Source organism: Crocuta crocuta, unplaced genomic scaffold, assembly GCF_008692635.1.
Source record: "Crocuta crocuta isolate KB4526 unplaced genomic scaffold, BGI_CrCroc_1.0 scaffold154, whole genome shotgun sequence".
Lineage (NCBI taxonomy): Eukaryota > Metazoa > Chordata > Mammalia > Carnivora > Hyaenidae > Crocuta > Crocuta crocuta.
This window is the reverse complement of record NW_027530545.1, coordinates 3775014-3792878: the sequence shown is the minus strand read 5'-3', so window position 1 is coordinate 3792878 and position 17865 is coordinate 3775014. Positions and strand designations below refer to the sequence as shown.

At 42.3% G+C, this 17865-nt stretch overlaps 1 protein-coding gene across 1 annotated transcript in view; it reads right to left on the bottom strand.

The window, feature by feature from the left end:
• The window catches only part of CACNB4 (calcium voltage-gated channel auxiliary subunit beta 4), a 235245-nt gene that overhangs the window by 119649 nt on the left and 97731 nt on the right, over positions 1–17865 (bottom strand). The gene's annotated exons all lie outside the window — the stretch shown is intronic.

The following is a 17865-nucleotide window of genomic DNA, read 5'->3' as shown; positions in this document are numbered from 1 at the left end:
CACTGAAAAAGATCAGGTCTCTCCCCCTTAGTACTTTAGAATTTAAGCATTTGGAAATGGAAGCAATTGTGTTGGAGAAAACAACTATTAATTGTACGAGCGAATAGCCCTGGCTTCACTTTACAAAATACTCTCAGAATCTATATTTCATTTAAATTGCTCAAAGCTCCAGAAGGGCCATGCAGGAGTTTCAAATTTTGCAAAGGACCTCTTGTACAGGCTAGTCTAGTCCTCGTGTGCTGTATCTTTCATCAAATGGCAGCATCATTTCACAGCATAGGATGCAATACACACACAGGAGCAGGTTTAGAATGACACATTCACATATATGTGCATTCATAGTCTGAAGGGATACAAGGCAATATGATACCTTGGGGTGGATTTTTAGGTAACTTTTTCTACTTATTTGCTTCTTCCATCTATCTCCGTAAGAACATCCCTGCTTTGTTTGTGTAATAGACCTGCTGAATGAAAAAAAAAGAAATCTACTCATAAGGATCTCACAAACGCCAAAAAAATACACAATGAATCCATTTATAAAACATGTATACCAATGAGCAGATCCATCAAAATCTATTGTGAATCAGATAAGAAAATACATAGTGTATACTGGAGGCTCAATCAGTGAAAAGAATCTTCGCCACCCGGACTCATATTAAGACCACGTACAGGGAGTGACGGTGGGAATAAGGCAGTCCTCACACAGAAGACAACGCAGTACAAGTCTGTGTGCAGGATCTATTGTAACTGGCCGGGTCTGGGTATGGACTCATGCAGGAGCACACATTCCTTTATCCATGGCAAGGTAACAGAAGGAGTAAGGTAATGTTCTGGAAATCTCTCATTCCTGAGCAGAGCCCTTGCTGTGGGACACTGAATTATCTCTTGTACTTCCTTGTGTTCTGAATGAGGCAAACAATTAACTACTCTCCTAGAAACCAGAGCAGAAGCTAATGGCCTTGTCCGAAAAGGCTCCATAGGACTCAAGAATCTAAAATGCCCAGACTCAAGTATGTTTCCGCATAGCTCTTGTCTCCTCTCTTTATATAGAGAGAGCACAAAATACAGAGGTTACAAGTGAAAAGCTAGGGTATTAGAAGTCTAATATCTATCTCTGGACCAGAATCTTAAGAAAAACCTTGCATAACAGTACCAAAGTCTCTCTCACATTGCGGGGATGTGAGGTGCTAACAGTGTATAATAATGCTTTATTCTTACTCAGAATAAAATATCATCAGTCCCTAGGCAAGATGATCTCATTACAGACTTACTGTGTGAACACGCTGAATACAATCACGTATCACATGTTAAACCCCCACACACCCCACAAAGGCATTTTCAACAGCGCAGAGAGGTCGGAAAAATGCGGATGGCACCCCAGCCCCCCAAAGAGAGTGCCGTGCTCAGCTTTTAGTGCCTGTGTATTCTTGGACTGCAGCTGGTCATCGGAGAAAAGCCTCTCCACACCTATCCACCAGACCTGATCCAAGAGCTTTGCTTCAACCTGGGCAAACCCCCACACTTACAGCCATAAATGCATTGGCACTGAGAAAGACTGCTGAGGATGTGGCACTCCAGGTGTGGCTTTATTTCTCACTTCACCGGGTCAGCTATTTAGGCCTAGTCTTCTCCATTGGCTTGAAGCTTTGTTCACACCATCTTGGGTAACACATCACATTATTCTTCCTTATAAAAACAAATAAACTCAAATGAGCATTCTGAGTCAGTCCACCCCTTCAAACACCTCTGCCTTCCCCTCTGATTTAAGTGACATGCTTTCAACCCCACCCAACCAAAAGCTTCCCGTACTGTCAAGTGAGGACTGGCCAGATGTCTTTCTTCGTTCCTTGGGTTTCCCACCTTCCTCGCCTCCGCACATCCCCGAGGATCTCAGGCTGCTGGCCACCACTGAGTCACCAGGAGCACAGCACTGCAGTACCTAGCACTACCCGCCATCAACTCCCGCCAGAGTCAAACCACTGCACTCTTCACTGCCCCCCCACAGAAAAACTCGGCTGTCCTGTGAGGCTGGACCAAAAGAAAAAGCAATGTTTTCATACTTATAATGGCTCCCCTCTGAACCAGTGCATCGGAAATTTATACAGTTCTAGAGAACAAGGTGCTGGACACATCAGTTCCTAGCCGACTCTGTTCATTCCAGCCAGTTTCTGAAATAACCGCTTCTTCCGAAATAACTCCAATCCACCTAAGTGCAACACAGTGCCTGAGGTAAAATCGATGGTCGCAAATAAAAATCACAATCCAATAAGGCATCACATGTTTCATAACTGAGTGTGGAGAAAAGGGTGTGAGAAATAATCAGGCTTCCTGGAGAACCCTGCTGCTTTACTGAACTCCTATAGTTGCATTTTCCATTCTTCCACCCCACTTGCAAACATGGACTTTCTCTCTTTAGCCACCAGTGTTTCAAACTACAGTCCCTGGCAATAAACTAGCAGTGTGATAATTTACGAGCACGCTGGGCAACACGCAGAGACTTTGCAGAAACAGAGTTACAGTCAGACCTGACACACAGACAGGAAGGAAAAATGGAATGCCTTATCAGAACAGAGAATTTCTATCTTTCGTAGAGAGCACATCATTTGATACACATGACTGCACTGATGTGTACCATAGGGCTTTTTTGTTGTTGTTGTTGTTACGGACTGTTTATTTGGTGGTTTAGCCAGGGAATCTTATATAACACATTCCTGTTTCAAATGTAGCAACATGTATGGCATTGCACTCATATAAAATTCAGACTCCACACAGCAGTTCCCATTAGCCACCCCAGATCATTTTACCTTGCAAGGTTTCTAGATGATGGATGAAAAATCAAGAACTACCACTAGCAATAGTAAAAGATTCAGTAATAAGCTTTACCCAATGTTTAAAAGCTAACATTCCGGTGGTATGACTTTAGGGATTTCAGAAAACCATTTTCATCCTGATTTTAATAGATTACACGAGCCTGACCTATGGAGGGAAAGGAGTCCAGTTTTCTAAGCCAAAACGCAAGTGAGCCCACTTCAGTCTTCAGGGTAGAATACAGCGGCACTACCCTCTGCCTCTGCACTGGGGTGTTCTATGACCACAACCTTTGCATCTGATTTCCTTAACAAAGAAGCAGTAGATCTGCACCACTTGTTTGGCCAGAAAACACATAATACAGCTACAGCTGAGCAACTTCCATTCATGCTAGCTCAATAAACAATGTGTATTATATAATGAATGAGCCTTTTCTATGAACCCTTCTGTTGGAAAACATAGGCACTTTCTGCATAGTTTAAGCCAGTCTACAAGGAGCGGTTACCCCTTGTGAGATCAAACGTGGACCGAGTGATGTATAAATCCAAACAGCCTACACTCTCAGATGCCTTTGCTAGCACCCTAATTTCTTTTTTGCATGACAAGAAATTACATAATAAAAAATAATTTCAGTTCACTCTAAACTATACAGAGAGCATTTTCACAGCAGCTAGCAAGCCCCCGAATGATGTTGGCTCTCAGCTCCATGTTCCCTGCGTTGCCTAAGAAATGGGGTTGGGGGGGTGGTTAGTGGGAGGAGGAAGAGGAGGGGAGAGGGAATAAGCTATCTATGAAAATACTTACAGCCTCCGAGTCTTCAATTCCATGCAGATACAAATTGTCATACATGGAGGTCTGAGAATCCAGAGCACTTCTTTCAAGGCAAAAATAAAATTGCTACAGAAGCCCCAGCTACAGCTAAAAGACAGAAAAGGCCTGTTGGAAGAACTGCGTCTGCCTTATCAATTCCCGTGGATTTACTAGGCAAGATGCTATTCATTCACATCACACAGGGTGAGGTTATCCCCAGAGGCAGTCCAGCCCTGGCATTTTATCTGCCTTCCCAATACAGAGCATAAAAAAGCAAAACCCTTCCTCAACCACAGACTGGTGACTGAGCTAGGAAAGCGGCCTGTGATTGGCTCGGCTTCCCTGCTTCAGTCAGCTGAAGAGCGTTCTCGGAGAGTGGAGGGCGCCTCAGAGCATCCTACCCAGCCAAGAGCTGCTTCCTGTTTCACCCGCACCGTGTAGTTCTGCAATACACACTTATCTATCTGAAAGGCTGCGTGGCATGCTTGGAAAGGCAGACTCTTGACTACTTTAAACACAACTCCTCACCTTCTTAATTAAATTCACAATGTGGGGAGGTGGGGGATGGGGGAGCAAAGGAGAAATTTTATTTTCAGAGGATATTGTATAAAGACAGGCAAACAGATACTAATCTCCATCTAACACCTCTGCTTAACAGACACAATTTAAGTCAAACAGGCAATATAAGTCATTTAAAATTAAAAAAAAAACACCAAGATACAGGAAACATGGACATGATAAACAGATGGTAAAATTTCTTGTGGGAATTTCTGCTGTAAAAGTTTTCAGTGTACTCGCTGAAGTCTCTCTGCCCCACTGGCAAGAAAATACCTCTGTGACCCAACTGGTTGAAGTCTGGAAAAGAAGCCCAAAGCCTCTCCAATGCTTGTATTTAGACGCAAAATGTTGAATGTCTTTTTAATGTGACATTTTTAACCTTCTGTAAGTGACAACTAGTGTTTTAACTTAAATCCTTCATTCCCTTTCCAATACTTAGACCTTTAATATTCCTAAGACAGCATTGATCATCTCCCAAAACCCAAACAGAAAAGGCCTACTCCCTCCCTCTGCTCCCACCACACCACAATTCAACTTGACCTAGGACAGGTCCCACACTGGAGCTTATCTAGGTGCTTTCTGGTCAACCAATAAGGTTCTGCAGCTTTGAAACAGGAGAGCTCTATAGCTCACACTAAGAGGAGCCAGCTAAATTTGGAAAAAAGAAGTTAGTGATGGGCAAAGAACATCATCTAGAGAAGCTGCATGACTCACTGGGGTAAGCAGTGACCCAGAAACTCAGAGGCTCTGAGTCCAGTACCAGCTTCACAATTAATTGGTTGAATGACTCTGGACCAGTCACCACTTCTACGGGCTTTAGTTTCTTCACCTGCCAAATTGAGGTAAGAAATAACTCAGAGAAAGAACTTTGAAATCTAAAGTGCAACATAAACACTTATCAATGACAACCCTGCTTTGTCAGCCGGAAGGCATTGGCTGCAGTTCATGGGAGCTCAGCACAGGAGTAACTGGCTGGTCCTGGACCTAGGAAATGAGGCCTGTCCTTCTAGCCAGTATCTCTGAAAAGCGTAACTCTTAAAAGAACAAACCTGAGTCACAAAAGGCAACCCGAGAGTTACAACTGTTGAGCAGAGCACTGACCTACTGGTATCTTTCAATCATAGTTGCATGCCTAGGAAACAGTACCAATACTTAGTCACTTTCAAATATAAAAGATGGCAAAGGGACTCATCTGTCCTTCAGAATCCCAAAATGGTAGGTAGGGTTCATGCAGGATGTCATCCGTGCCTCCACAGAGGGAGAAATGGCAGAAGAGGATGGAAGCAATCGGCAGGATTCCAGAGGGAAAAAACCCACAGCCAGCTCTACCTGTTGACACTGGGCATCCCGGAGCAAGTCCTTGCCTGGGAAGAACCGCAGCTTTCCCCTCCTTAAAGCAAGAGGACTGTGTCAAAGGATTTGGAAGCTCAAATTCTTGTATCAGATTCTGTTATTATAATTAGCTACAGCCATATGATATTTAAGCCATATCTGCAGAAAACTGAAGCAAGAGGGTCTTTTCTCTCCTTAGATTTTCTAGATCATTTCCTTACTTTACGACTTCAGTTGGGAGTGTAGGTATTTCTGGAGCATCTTTAAATAGGCAACTAAATTACAGGCGAACGAGAGGCAGTCCACTTCCATAACTCGCCCAGGTAAGAAACTGCTCCCTACTGGGAAAACGGGGCAAGGCTCAGTCCCTCTCCTACATTTCCTGGCCTCGGAGAACTCCTGACAGCTAATGTGAGAGACCGAAGGATGTTTTTAAGGAGGAGGGGCTTATTCCATGATGTACAAATGCATGCAGTAAGCAACTGGAACTTAGGGAGGGAGGCAGTGGATAGAGCAGAGCATCTCATAGTTATTCCCTGCAACCCGGCCCCTCCAGGACCAAGAACGATGTGAAGCAGGGGCAGGCTGTCTTGGTCTTCTTCCCAGGATGGTACAAAAATGCTGGACTCAGAACCAAAAACTGTTAGAAGTGGGAGAACCTCAGAGGTCACCTAATCCAGCCCTCATTTTAATACTCAGAATGGTGAAAATGCTGTATTGAAAGCCACAATTTTTTACACGTGAGGGTTCCTTCCCCATTTCTTTATTTTTTAAAAAGATTTTATTTTTAAGTCATCTCTATTCCCAACACAAAGCTCAAACTTAAAACCTCGAGATCAAGAGTTTCATGTTCTACTCACTGAACGAGCCAGGCTCCCCTCCCCAACCCCTTCCTGATGGGGGTTTCAAGATAAGGGATGAGAAGCAGTGGGCATGTTCCAGGAGGAATTCGGTAAAATAGAAGGAGATCATTGGAAAGCCCCTATCTTTTCTTACTTTCATTCTAAAAGTAGTCCCATCCCAGCACCTGTACCCCAATGTTTATGGCATCACTTTCAACAATAGCCAAATCATGGAAAGAGACTAAATGGCCATCAACTGACAAGGGTATGAAGAAGATGTAGCTTATATATATATGTATATACACACAATGGAATACTACATGGCAATGAGAAAAAATGAAATCTTACAATTTGCAGCAACATGGATGGAACTGGAGGGTACTATGCTAAGTGAAATAAGTCAGTCAGAGAAAAGCAGATACCTTACGTTTTCACTCATATGTGCATCTTGAGAAACTTAACAGAAGACCATGGGGAATGAGGAAAAAATGTTACAGAGAGGGAGGGAAACAAACCATAAGAGACTCTTAAATACTGAGAACAAACTGAGGGTTGATTGGGGGGGGAAGGGAAAAGTGGGTGATGGGCATGAGGAGGGCACTTGTTGGGATGAGCACGGGATGTTGTAGGGAAACCAATTTGACAATAAATTATATTTAAAAAATAAATAAATAAAGCAATCACCATCTAAATGAATGAATGAATGAATGAGTGAATGAACGAACGAATAAATAAAATAAATAAATAAATAAATATTAAATAAATAAATAAATAAATAAAGTAGTCCCACTCCAAGTCATTTGGCCACCCACAAGCTGACAAGAGAAAAATCAATGAACAGACTGGGGAATCTGCCCCTAGGATTTAGATCTACACAAGAATAAGCATCACACCTGCGAATCACCTAAAGGTTTCAATCCAGTACCTAGGCAAATCCCAGAGTTCCAGAAGAACTCTCGTGAAAATTCCTTCTGGACTTCCCCAAAGGAACTCCGAGGAGTTTCTAGGAAAATGAACTCCAAGAGAATCTGAAACTGACCATCTCTGTGCCGAGACTCTCTAAACTGAGAGCTGGGTGAGAAGTAGTGAGAGGTCCCCGGGAGCTTCCTGGGCCTCTTTCAGATCATCTCAACCCCCTAGTTGTTGATAAAAGGGCCTTGGGATTCTAGTAGGTCTAAGTTCCGATGACCAAAATTCAATTCTCACTGCAGTATGAGTTGAAAACCAGCTAAGGGCCTGGAACCCTCATGGTTTTGAAGAGTTCTCCAGTTAAGTGACTGGTTGACAGGATGAAAGAGAAACCACCCCACCCCCAGTCTACTTCTCCAACGTCAGGCTGAAGCGAGAACAAACCTGAAACCCTGTGGCTCAGCTTGTGTTGGTGTTTCCAGTAACCCAACTACCTTTCATATTGAGTAGCCTCCAAAACTGCAAAGCTGCCTCCCGAAAAGGCTGCCTCCCATTTTGAGGCTGCTCTGCAGAATGTGTGTCTCAGTCACCCAATTCCGTTCAAGCCACCTCTCATTACGAGCAACAGATCAAAGTCACAAGACCTTATGAAAAGGCATTGCCTACATGGTTCTAGTCTGTAAAGTCCACGTGATTCTTGGTGTTTAGGTAGTTCTTGCAACTTGATGAGTGTCTCACCTGAGCTCAATCAGTGGAGGAAATGTTATGGTCCTGAACAAATTGGGAAACTCTCTTCAGTATCTCAAGGGAAGAGCTTGGTTTTTGTTGGTTTCAAACTTCTAGGATATGGAGTTCCTTTCCCTCACCTGGGCTGGGCTTTGCAGTCAGCAAACCCATGGAGCTGGCAGTGGAGACAAAGGGCAAGCATTTCTCCTTTGCATTTGTCTTGGGAAAGCGGGGGAGGGGAAGGAGAGAAAAGTGAAGAGTCAGCTGATTAGCTCTGAGTTCTAGATAGCCATAATCAAAACAGCTGGTATAGATCTGGAAGCAAAAGACAATTCTGCTATTGTATTTTACGTCCAGATTTCTGCAGAATTTAACTTTTCCAAGCCAGTTATATGTTCTATAGCAAGACTCTGAGAGTTCAGGGAAGAGACAAAGGAATTGGATTCTTGTTGGCTCTATGGGCTTAAAGCACAAGCCCAAGGCTTTTGCTTGCCAATTCAGCAAAAACTCTTTGTTTTTGTTTAAGTTTTACTAAGCAAAAACGGTGTGCTAGACGATTTTCCCCTCTTCTGTTCTGCAAGCATTAATCCACTCATTCACCTCTAGAAATCGGTATGGCTCTGCAAGCATTAATATTGCAACCCCTGCTTCCTCCCTGATGTGATTCAGATAGGTGGTACCTGCAGAACAGACAAAGAAATGGAAACAAAACAATACAAAACACTATAATCGATTCCCCTTTTAGTAGTTTGCTGAGTTTGAATTCAGACCTTACCCCTAGAGAGGCACATCCTGGACTCTCTCTGGGCCTCATCTGTAACTTGGAAGTGTTCTGGACTTAATGAGTTAACATATGAAGGGTGCATGGAAAGTGCCTGGCACATTAAAAGGCAGAAAGGAAAATTTGGTCTTTTTTTTTTTTTTTTAAAGGCAGTAGTATGGAATCAGGGCCGCCTACCTCGCCCAGCTCCAAGGCCCCCTACACACTGCAATTTGAGTGAATGGTACTCCCAGGCACAGAGTAAGAGGAATACTAGGGAACGGAGCAGTTGAAAGCAGGGATTCCCAACACATGTCCCAGCTGTGCTGGCTTCCCAGCTGGATAACACTCACCAAGCTACTTTGCCCTTTTGTGCCTGCATTTCCTCATTTATAAAATGAAGATTATCCTAAGATCATCGTGCAGATTAAAAGCCTTGATATAAGAAAGTGCTCAGAACGATGCCTGGTACAAACTCTGCTCTGCCAGTATGAGCTCCTGCTTTAAATTCTGGCCTAAAGCCCTGGGATGGGATTTGCCTCTGGGATGGGATTCCTACTACCTGCCTCTGATGCTGGCCCGGCCCTCTCCATCCCCACCTGGGTCCCTGGTCTCAGCCAGCAGAGCCGAAATCAGCATCCTGGCTCCTGCTGCCCTACTTAACTTCATGCCGGCCTCCTCCGGGTTGCCTACCTGCGTCCTCCGGCCAGGCTGGCGGCGCCTTATGCTGAAGCTGGCACGCACACCCAGGCCTTCCCAGCTTGAAAGCACCCGACCCTTCAGCCACCACACTGAACGCCACATTCTCCTGTGAGGTAGCCACGCTCCCAGATACCCGGCACTCCCACGCCGGCCTTCCCAACGGCCTGACTTCCACCACCCTTGCCAGCCACTCCTGGACTGCCCCAACCTGTCCCAAACCACTGCCAAGAAAAGGTCCCCCGTGGAAATCCTGTAACACATGCCACTACTGGTTCTGACCAAGGAGGCGAGAGGAGTGTGAGAGAGACAGACACGGACAGAAACAGGGAGAAAAATGCAGAGACAGAAAACCCTAGAGACACTCAGAAGTTAAGGATGAATATATGGACTAGTTTGCTTCCTCCCTGCCATTCTTGATGGCTCCCAGAAAAAAATAATACTTCATAATTCATAAAAGAGCGAGTGTAGGTAAGGTAGAAAATTCCCAGGGCCTATTCAACTTGACAGAAAATGACAGATCCCTCCCTGTGATTGACATATTACTCAGAAATCTCTTACTTCCTAAAATTTCTGTTTAAAAAAATGCCCATCTCTTGGCAAAAACATTCCATATAACCACAATTCTCATTAATGCTATGGAACTCTGCCTTCCATTCTCCTCCAAAATGAACTGAGGAGGCCAGTCCAAATGGCCTCCTCCTTGTCACCCATACATCACTTAGCTAATCTTACTCATGCTAATTTAACAATTACAGCTTCCCAACTGCCACTTGCTCTGCACTACGTTAGAGGCTGGGGACTTGAGCATCAGCAGGACAGGACCGCATCCTTCTGGATGCTGACAGAGGGACTGGACGGTAGCAGGACCGGAGATCCCGAAGACAGAGACTGAACCAAGGAGATGGCTGCACTCCTGGAGAGTAATCTGACTCCTTTATCTGCAAAGCTTCAGAGGGGAGAGAAGCAGGAAGGGGGAAGGAAGAGCTCAGGCTCACAGACGCAGCAGGGCAGAAATGAGCGAGTCACCAACTCACTATGTGGCCTTGGGCAAACCACTTTCCCATGCTTCCTAATTTGCTATCAGGGGTAAAAATTAGTTTAGGGTTTTTTTAATGTGAAATTTGTGATGTTGTATTTTCTCTACTGTTGCAACTTTTAGGTAGAAATTCATGTTTTTCCCTCCCACAGGGAGTTTTCCTCTCTGATTTGATAACACAGTTTATGTACAGATCCATTTGGCCATCAAATAAACATCCACAAATGCGTATTGGGTGCCTAATATCTCCTCCAAACAAAAATGTGATTGTGTCAAATCTTATCTGAAAATTTTCAAGGCTTCCCTTTGCTCTTAAGATAAAGACCCAAATCTTTAACGTGGTCTAGCAGAGCCTCGATGTTTCTCTCCTGGCACCCTTGTCTCCTTCACTCTTCTCTACAGCCAGCCTGCTCTTCTTGGACACATCACACACACTCCCACCACCACTATGCTTTGTCTCTTCTGAGCCCTTTGCCTGGAACCCTTCCCCTTCTCCCACCTCGCCGTCCATGAGTACGCATTAGAGAGACTGATGAATTACTGCCTTTCTCCAGAATGTGGATTCTATGGAAAGAAAAATCATGTAGCTTCTTGTTCACCATCATATCCTCACTGTCTACCACAGAGCCTTGTGCATAGATGGCTTTCAATACATGCACGAATAATTCATGAATGGCCCTGAACTCCTTGGCTACTTCTGCACTTAGGCTACCAAAACAGTGTAGTGACTAACACACACACGCTCGCTCACGTGCACAGCCACTTCCCCCCACCACACACACACACACACACAAAGGTTACAAAATGAAATGTGGGTATTTTTTTGAAGATCAGGAAACCCTGAACATGAGCATCTCTAGAGGGTCCACACCAAATTGTCTTCATGTCCTGACTGGGTGAGCAATCCTGTTCAGATTTAAATTCTTACAAATTCAATAATCTAGGTATGACATACTGGTGTTATTTTAACAACATCTTTATTTCAAAGAAAACAATTTAAGATGTGCTGATAATTTGGGTGTGGGCAGGGGAGCGATGGAGAAAAGACTCCATGATCTCTCGTATCTTCATAGCCTTGCTCACAATGTTCACTCTGTCTGGGAAGTCTCCACTATGCCACACTCCACCCTCAACTTTGTATTTGGTGAATTCATTCCTTCTTTCAAGTCCAAGCTAAATGTCACGAAGACCTTCCCCAACTCCCTCAGACATTAAATACTGCTTCTTCTATATTCCTTTAGCACTCTGCCCTTTACTACTTTTAGTAACAGACCTACTACCACATGACAATGTACTTTGTCCAGTAAACCTGCTCCTTCCACTACAAGATGAACAACTAAAGAACAAGAACCATGTCTTACTCAGTTTTGTACCCAAATGCTTCATTCCAGAGAAGATCCTCCATAAACACTAGTTGTAGGAACTGAGTAACACACATGAAAAGAAAATCCATATTTCAAGCTCTAATGACACTGCCTTCATCATAACCCATGCAGACTAGGCTGTAGATGTTTGATTCTTAAGGGAGTCAAAGAGAAGGAAATGAGCCAGGAATCTGTGAGATCAATTTAAAGGTTGCTGTGGATTTCGAAAACAAGCCACAAAAATGGAAAGGGGTGTCAGGAACTCAGGTATGAGCTGGACTTGGGTCAGTTGCAGAGGCTTTTCTTGGGTGGAATCTATGAGCAAAAGGGATATTGGTGCATGACGGATGAATAGCAGTTAGGGTCCTGAGATGTTTCCTAAAGCTTGGTTGCCTCAGAACATATTTTTGAAGAAATATCTATTTCCCTTTGGAAGGAAGTGTCAGATCACGTATCCTTAACGGGAAGGAACTATGTCTTTTTCATCTTGTTAATAGGGTTTATAAAGTCTGACCCAGTGCCTGTCAAAACAACTAGAAAACAGAAGTTCAGTGACTATGCTGGAAAAAGCCAAGTAAGCAAGTATGATATAGATGACTTCCACAATACAACATAGCCTGAGGGGATCATGGTCTCATGGTCTTAAAGGCACCTCACCAGGTTGTGTCATTTCTTCTAATTCTTCTTTCACAAAATGCTGACAAAACCAAAATGGTGGTCAATTACAGCAAATCCCCCCCCTACCAGCTCCATCCCATTAAAACCAGACCATTGTTATGTAAATGTTTAGCCACTAGAAGCCTGTTTATTTTCTGAAACCAAGGATTAGGAACAAAGACAAAATGTTGGTAAATTAAAAACACATAAATTGCCAACTGCATACTGCTTTTTCAAAGACCAACTAATTTTTTAAAAAATTTTCAACTCTATTGAGTTTTTGAAGTAGGCCACTACAAAGAGAAAATTATTTACCACCTTTTAGCAAAGTCCATAAGGATTTCCTCATGAAGATCTGAATTTTCAATATAATTTCTCTTAGTTCCCAATCTGTTTGGTCATTTCCTCTGCAGTAGTGGATGGAAAATTAGTTGGAGCACTAAGTCCAAAGCCTTTTCCCAAGAGGCACAAATGGAAACAAACTGAGCTACTTGATCTAAATTCCAATTCTCAGAAGTTAGTCTTGCATCAAATATTCAAAAAAATAACAATCGTGTCCATAGAAAATAGTATACATTTGGGGACAAATAACAAAAATAATGTACATTTGTACTGTTAGAAAACAGAGGAGAATGAAAAAATGATTAATAATCCCTTATATCTGTAGGCATATCTCAAATTCAAAAGCATAAACAAATTAAATAAGTATAAAGACTTTGGGAAATACACATGCCTGCGCGCGCGCGCACACACACACACACACACACACACACACACTACTGGGCTTTGCAAAGTTGTTTGGCAGTGCATGTTTCCTAATATCAGAAAGTGATCTTCTCAAATATTTAATAAATATAGATTAAAAATTAAAAATAGCAATATCCAGGGGCACCTAGGTGGTTCAGTCGGTTAGGTGTTTGACTCTTTTATTTATTTATTTTTAAATATTTTTACTTATTTCTAGGAGAGAGAGAGATGGCGTGAGCAGGGGAGGGTCTGAGAGAGAGGGAGACACAGACTCCGAAACAGGCTCCAGGCTCTGAGCTGGCAGTCAGCACAGAGCCCAACGCGGGGCTCGAACCCACGAACCGCGAGATCATGACCTAAGCGAAAGTCGGACGCTTAACCGACTAAGCCACCCAGGCGCCCCTGACTCTTTTTTAAAACTTTTTTTTGTGATTTTTTAAATGTTTATTTATTTTTAAGAGACACAAACACAGTGTGAGCGGGAGAGGACAGAGAGAGAGGGAGACAGAATCTGAAGCAGGCTCCAGGTTCCAGGCTCCTTACTATCAGCACAGAGCCCTACGCAGGGCTCGAACCTATAAACTATGAGATCATGACGTTAGCGGAAGTCAGACCCTCAACTGACTGAGCCACCCAGGCACCTCTAGTCTTAACTTTGGCTCCGGGCAGTTTCATGGTTGGTGGGTTCCAGCCCCACATAGGGCTCTGTGCTGACAGTGAGGAGCCTGCGTGGGATTCTCTCTCTCCCTGTTTCTCCGCCCCTCTCCTGCGCTCGCTCGCGTGCTCTCTCTCTCTTAAAATAAATAAATAAACTTTAAATAATAGCAATATCTGGGGGCACCTGGCTGGCTCAGTCAAAAGAACATGGGACTCTTGATCTCAGAGTCCTGAACTTGAGCCCCATGTTGGTTGTAAAGATTATTAAAAAAATAAATAAACTTTTAAAAATAGCAATATCCAAATAAATACTTAGGTGGCATGTACCTTACAGCACATGAAATTCACTGCATTTCTGAAGCATGTATGGGAAGGTAAGCTATAAATACTACTTGACCCTCTGGTCTCGCATACTTTAGAAATCTGTTCTTCTAAACTGGGAAAAGCAATAGGATCATAATTTTTCAAAAACAGTAGTTTAAAATAAATTATTTCTAATAATTCCTCTAAGTTACTCTTTAACATCCAATTAGCTCTAAATAAACATAAAACCCTACAAGATGGTAAGCTGAGAACTAGTCAGTCTGGAAATAATGTCAAATCATAGTGTTCCCTCAGTTTCTTGGGCTCCTCTAACCATCCATTCAAACCTATGTACATATAAACGTAATTTGGATATGATAACACACAATGAAGACTGTAGCTGTCCACTCTGGAAAACAGGGGGGAAATTCATAAATACATTGCTCTCAGAGTACTATCAGCAGGCATTAGGAAAAGGAGTATTATTAGTAAATGTTCAGATTTACCTAACTTAATGAGAAATTATAAGCTTTTTCCAACAAGGTACCTTTAAAGCTTCCCACCAAAGTCTTGAACTAAAAGACAATGTCTTATAGTAAGCCTCAACTAATATAGGCTTACTTAAAAAAAAAAAAAACAACAACAACCTTAAAACATTATTTACTACAAGAGTAAAACATTAACCAAGCACAATTTTGGAAATCATTATCTTATTTTCCATCAGGCAAATCAACTACTAAAAGTTGGGGGAGACGAATAAAGGTCCAGGAGGAGAAAGGATGGCCCAGCTAACTTCATGGCAAGTAGAAGTCATGCATTTCCTTCCACATTCAGCTCTTGTTGGCTGTGTTTACTTCATGCTGAACCTTATACTTGATGAATATAAAGCAACCAGAATGATCTGAAGGGTTGGAAATCACGGGGAAACTGCCTATCATCACACAACTCTGAAACCATAAATGAAGAGAATAAATATATTTTTCATTATATTTGCCTTCCATCTTCTTGTTTATTGTCACTACGCCTTTCTTATCCTTACTCAATCCTTATTTCATCACTCACTATACCTTCCCCAAAACGTGTGCTTAGGATCCAGCTTCCTGCTGCTTCTTATGCCTGAAACTAACTTAAGCATTTTTCCAGTCAACTGAAATTTTCCACAAATCCTACCTTCACAGATCAACTCTCCACTTTATAATGAGATCTTCCACAGCCAATTCTTTCAGCAAATTTTTGTTTTTCAAACATTTCCAAGGAGTAGATTTATTTTTCTGAGTAAATGTGTTCTTTTAAAAAGTTATCTTGTAGGGGCACCCTGGGTAGCTCAGTTGGTTAAGCGTTTGACTCTTGATTTTGGCTCAGGTCATGATCTCAGTCATGAGATTGAGTTCCGCGTTGGGCTCTGCACTGAGTGTGGCACCTGCTTGGGATTGTCTCTCTCCTTCTCTCTCTGCTCCCCCCACCTCTAAAAACAACTTAAAATATTAAAATTTTTAAAAATGATACTATACAAAACTTGCAAATTTCAGGAAAGTGCAAAGACAAGAATAAAAATCCGTAGTCTTATTGCTGAAACATGATTATGGTTACTACTTTGGTTTCTTTCTCTGTATACATTTTGTTTCACATTTAAAACCTGTTCCATGTAAATGTTCGTATTCTCTTAACAATGACAATACAAGTATTTTCTCCCACATTACTAAGAGCTCCTCATAATTTACGGCAATTACATAATATTGCATCATATGAATATAATATGCAGTTCCCATTGTTTTGCTCTTATAAATAATGTTAGAATTATATTTGTCTGCAATTCAGATTATTTTCTTGGGCTAGGTCCCAGATATTCTTGGGTCAGAGTGTATGAACACTTTAAGTCTCCTAATCACAATGCTAAATACTGTGCAGAAAGATTTCTACCAATTTACATACCTATTAGTTCAATGTGAAATGCTGGTTCTTAGCCCTATCACTAGCCATCAGGCAGAGGGGGACCTAAGGGTCTAATTTTTTAAACCTGTTTATTTGATGTGCAGAAAGTGGCATCTCACTGCTGCTTTAATTTGCAGTTTTTGCTAATGAACACATATATTTGCTAATAAACATATTTTTGCAATGCTGCATTTTTTCAAAAAGATGGCAAATCTACTTTCTCTGAGTGATCAATTTCCACAACTAAATAACAGAGACTGTGATGTTCTTGTCTCCAGTTTCTTCTGGGAAAGTCTTATGAAAATGGAATCAAAGACAATGGCTGTCAACAACAGCAGAAGATCAAAATTACCTATGGAGCTTTTTAGAAATCCATTTACACCCCAGAAACTCAAGCTCAGTAGAGGTTCTATCATCTATGTTTTCTAAAAATCCAACTGCCATTTTAGCAGGCAACTGAATGAAAAGACCACTGAGCTAAGACTGCAACAGGTAAATATCACACCTGTCAAGTAAATAAGAAACTACATGCGATTCTTCAGGTATGTGATGGAGAGCATATGCCCTACACTATCATTTTGTTCTGTTGTGCTGATCATACATCCATAAAGCAACTTCTTCACTCTGTGAGATATACTTTCACTGGGTCACTTAACACTGTCCATCTATCTAACTCTCATTTCTAAGAATGATCTTGTTTCACATGAAAAGAAAGTAATCTAAATACTGATGTGCCAGCACTTGGCATTTGGCAGAGGTATTTCCACAGGAGATAAACATCTGGTGTTTTTCCAAGATGGCACTTCTTCCAACCTAAGGAGAGCTTCTGCCTGTAGTCTGTGGGCCATGGATAAGTGTTCATATTATCTACTGATTTATGGGGATGTTTACCAAAATATGAAATCTTAACTAACCCATAGACCCACACCAACCCCACTCCCATCTCTAAACAACCAATTACTTTCCTTGAACACTAACAGGTATCATAGTGGAAGAGCCTCTGATTATTAATACTGGTCTCATATGGCTTAGCATAGTCATAACCTGACATAAGCAGGCCTAGAAAGTGCCCTCATGTCATTCTCAAAGCTAGGTTAGATAACACTATTGTGGGGCAAAATATGAGGGGAAAAAAGAAGCTCTGACATAAGAAAAGTGTCCTCTCCATGTCAACTCTAGTAAATTCTATTTGGCTGGGATATACTAGCATAAGAACAGCCTGGGCCCAGTCAGACTTTCCTAGTGCTGCCTGGACCTGATGGTCACCTTTAGCATAATCCCCTACTGGGGTTTCCAAATTGAACAGTAATAAATCATCAGCACAAGTTCTGCCAATGCTGTTTCATAGATTGTTTCTTTCCCTTGCAAGTGCTAAAAGTGGCCATCCCATACCATCACAGAGAGACCATTCTGGAAGAAAGAGATGGAAGGAGAGCACCAACTAAAGTGCTATGACCTAGTACTTACACTCTTGGGTCAGAAACTCACCTCTTCTGCAAATAAATTCCCCAAAGTATCAGCATTACCATGCCAAGCACCTTGGGCTCTTGGTACAAATTAATTGACAAAGAGCCTGTTTCAGATTCTGTATCTCCCTCTCTCTCTGACCCTCCCCTGCTCAAGCTGTCTGTCTGTCTGTCTGTTTCTCTCTCTCTCTCTCTCTCTCTCTCTCTCAGAAATAAATAAAACATTAAAAAAATCAATTAGAGGTGCCTGGGTGGC